The 3,960-nt window shown below is 31.1% G+C and overlaps 1 long non-coding RNA gene across 2 annotated transcripts; it reads left to right on the forward strand.

The window, feature by feature from the left end:
• The first annotated feature begins 394 nt into the window (after nucleotides 1-394).
• LOC135087841 (uncharacterized) lies at nucleotides 395-3,325 on the forward strand. 2 transcript variants are annotated; one of them, XR_010260921.1, is made up of 7 exons: nucleotides 395-592; nucleotides 1,200-1,410; nucleotides 1,488-1,676; nucleotides 1,793-2,040; nucleotides 2,125-2,297; nucleotides 2,595-2,691; nucleotides 3,215-3,325. It is a non-coding gene; the product is annotated as an uncharacterized LOC135087841 (long non-coding RNA). The 2 variants fall into 2 exon arrangements; XR_010260922.1 differs by lacking the exon at nucleotides 395-592 and adding an exon at nucleotides 663-1,118.
• Nucleotides 3,326-3,960: the final 635 nt, after the last annotated feature.

The following is a 3,960-nucleotide window of genomic DNA, read 5'->3' on the forward strand; positions in this document are numbered from 1 at the left end:
ATTTTTCAGAAATTGTAGAATATTAATAGTGACAATTTAAAAATTATGTCATAAACTGCATTTAAACATGAATTTGATTTATTATTTGTTAAAGACAATGAGTTTTAGCAAATGTTTTTTTGATAATAAAACGCAAATCCATGAAACGGTTTTATACGACCGGTCACTTTTCGGTCTTCATGGAATGGTCAAAATTTCGAATTTAGGTAAACATGAACCATCCATGAACAACCTTACACAATCGCTCCGCACCCTTATGAAGGTTACTTTTTATTCAAAAAGGTTACATTTTTTTATATTTCTGGTAATTTCTGACAAGACCCGACTGGCAACACTGCAAATAATCATACGCCAACGTAACTCGCCCGAAGCCATAAAAAAGAAAACAAAAACTTCCGGTTCCGGAAGAAAAAACAGCCAAGTGTTTTGCACTTTTGCAGCATACTCTCAATTACTCTCTAATCTGTGTTTTGCAGTGCACAAAATCAGTGGTAGAACGTAGAACCTACAAGTTTTTTTGTTTTGCAAGGTGTTTTATTTAATAAACGCTTCTGTTGTGCGAATTGGACGCGTGACGTGCTGAAGATTATAGGTTAGTTCATTTATTTTTACTTTTACAAACAGAATTAATGATAATATGTAGTTCATAACTATCCCTTAAACCTTATTTACCTACTTTCAAACCCAGGCAACGTGTTCCAAGTGTTCCTAACCCTAAATAGTTCCTGCATGTTCGATCCTGTTTAGTTATGCATATTACTCAATATCTATTTCTAATTATCTATGTGTAACAGAAAGGTGTTATTGTAAGTTGTAAATGTACATCGTGGACCCTGTCTTGCACTGCAATTGGAAAATAATACATAAATAGAACGTCTAAAATTAACAAATATCCTCAAATAAAATAAATTAATTGCTGTACAGTGACTGACATTGATGGAAAAGTCATAGTTTTTCCTTTCAATAATTATCATGTTGCTATGAAAATGCTACACTCATAGCACTTCAAAATTGTAAATGTAAATATAAAATACCCCCTAAACATCCTATCCACCTTATCATGTACTTTTATCCTACCTCGTTTAATTCTTAAAATTGTTAGTTATGTCTTAGCAAAGGTAACATAAATTTCCTCCTACATACCTATCTATTATTATATATATAATATAATTATAATTAATAGTGTTATTTGGTTTCAGACTTTGCATAATGGAATCAAAAAAATTTTTTTTGGTTACATTTTTAGATGAAGATGATGCTCCTGGCATAGTTTCATCAAAGTGGTTAAGATACCAACACTTGTTATTACCCTAATGTATGCACTGAAGAAATCAAAAACAAACTTGAAGAAGATGCCTGCACCTGAAGCAACATGGTCACAATATCAAATAAAAATACTTAAAAGTTATGGTAAAATAATTTTCTTTATTTTTGTATTGCTAAGTTATAACTAGATTTTACTATTGTGACTTTTTTATTTATTTCAGAAACTTATGGCGAAGCACGATTACATTTAAAAAAAGCGGAAGAAACCTGAAATTTGGACTCAGACGAAGCAGAAAATGATGTTACAAATGAAGTGACAGTGGACATAATGTCTGCTGTAAATTACCCAGTCACCTCCGGTTCTAAAGAGGCCAAGCAAACACAACTCAAAGCTGTTAACTGCCAATCAGGTAACAGGTTTTTATAACATGCAATGAGCTTCTCTCGTCAAAGATGCAATGCGACAAAATTTCATATTTTCACTTGTTTTAGTTATGACTTTTCCATGTTTTTTTATTTGTTACAGAGTGCATTACAAACAAGCAATATGCTATACAGCAGAGTCATATGATTCAGATTGTGTCAGACCTAGCTAACCAAATGGCTGAAATCAATAGAAAATTGGATTTACCGTTAGCTAGGTCCGAAGAAACATTTTCACCAACAGATGACAATGCAGGTCTTTCAGAACTTTTGGCAAGTCTACCAGTAAAGATATTGCAAGTTTTAATAATTTCGATGACCATTTAAAAATAAACAAGAATACAGGCAATAGTATGTATAAATTAAATACTTAAACACAGGGCAAATTTTATTATTCTATGAAAACATTCTAATGCTACTTTAATTAAATTTCAGATGTCATTTTTGTCTGGTATTGGCGGCAGAAATGTAAGAAGCCTTACGACTAATATGTTGAGACGAATAATTCTAGATGATGTAGCCGAGTTGTATTCGTTAACTGGGAAACAGATGAAAAAATTCGAATAAAAAGTCATTTATGAGTACAGAAACCTATAAATTAATCTTTCGTAAGTACCTTTATTTTATTACAAACTTATACAGGGTGTAAATGAATTCATAGGCAACCTTGCAGGGGGTGGCTCAGACCATCATTATGAACTTTTCCTATGACCAATTTTTCCTGTTTTCATACAAAAACTGATCACGAAAATAAAGTTGTTCATAATGATGGTCTGAGCTTCCCCCTGCAAGGTTGCCAATGAATTCATTTAGATACACCTGTATATCTCTCAATATACCTACTACTATTATTTTCTGAATCATTCGTGTTTGTTAGTGTTAATTATTTCTATTTTATTTTTCAGAAATATGTAAAAAAATCAACGAAGATGTAACTGAAGACAGTCTAAAAGAAATTATAAGTGATTGGCTAAATCAAGCTAAAGTTAGACTTTCAAGAAGGTAAGATTTAATTTATTTACATTAGATGTATTTTATTTTACACTAGCGACCCGCCCCGGCTTCACACGGGTACATGTATTATACATAATATGTATAAAACAAAGTTGCTGTCGCTGTCTGTTCCTATATACATATGCTTAAATCTTTAAAACTATGCAACGGATTTTGATGCGGTTTTCAACAATAGTTAGAGGGATTTATGAGAAAGGTTATATAATAGAACCCCATACGAATCCGGGGCGGGTCGCTAGTTATACATATATTACATTATTATTACACAAGGGACAGACAGACAGCGACTTTCTTTTATACTATGTACCTAGTGATTTACAAATTTTAGATGTGCTCTTTTCAGAATTTTAACTAATAACCCCTTACCCTTATAGTAGTTTTTAAGGATTACTATAAATATATTTATTTCAGACATAGTTCATAATTTTGTTAGTAGTACAGAAACTTATACAATTAAATGTAAAATAATGTCTTAACCTGTGGTAAATATACTTGTTTCTTTTTGTTTCAGAGCAGAAACACAAAATAAAGAAAAAAACCAATAGCGGCGACCATGAAACCGATTTTTTCTCATTTAAAGTAAGATAAGATAAAAGTATAAATAATAAAAAAATATATGTTATGTTTGTTGTTTTATTTAATGTCAAACATGCATATTCATTGCAAGTTTGTTAAGGCAAACTTACATATTATTTATAGAAGCAGACATAATGCAAGTTTGTTAAGGCAAACTTACATATAATTTATAGAAGCAGACATAATGCAAGTTTGTTAAGGCAAACTTGCATATACTTTATAGAAACACATTAATGCAAGTTTGTCGCTCGGAAACTAGAAAGTTTGATTTAAACTTGCCTCAAGTTTATATACTTGCCATGGCAAATTTGAAACAAAGCTTCATTTTTGATACATCAAACTTACTGCAAGTCAGATTCAAGTTTAAATTGTTATCTGGGTTGGTTCTTCTGTTAGCCCATTATCTGAAAATAATGGTTTATAATTGTAAACAATACCTGTGATGAGTAATTATTTACATTCTGATTTGTAATCATTATGTAACTTGATTTTTATCGTAGTAAAATTATTAGAATATTGTTTACACAATATTTGCAGAATGTAGTGGAGCAGTCCAAAGATCAGTCCGGTTACATTCTTATGTAAAAGAGATTTAAGCATAATTGCAGTGAAACAGACCACAGTACAGTTCGAGTTGCATTTTTTGCTTTTTTCGTAAAAATACGATCAGTAAATGCGTTG

This window comes from Ostrinia nubilalis, chromosome 3, assembly GCF_963855985.1.
Source record: "Ostrinia nubilalis chromosome 3, ilOstNubi1.1, whole genome shotgun sequence".
Taxonomy (NCBI): domain Eukaryota; kingdom Metazoa; phylum Arthropoda; class Insecta; order Lepidoptera; family Crambidae; genus Ostrinia; species Ostrinia nubilalis.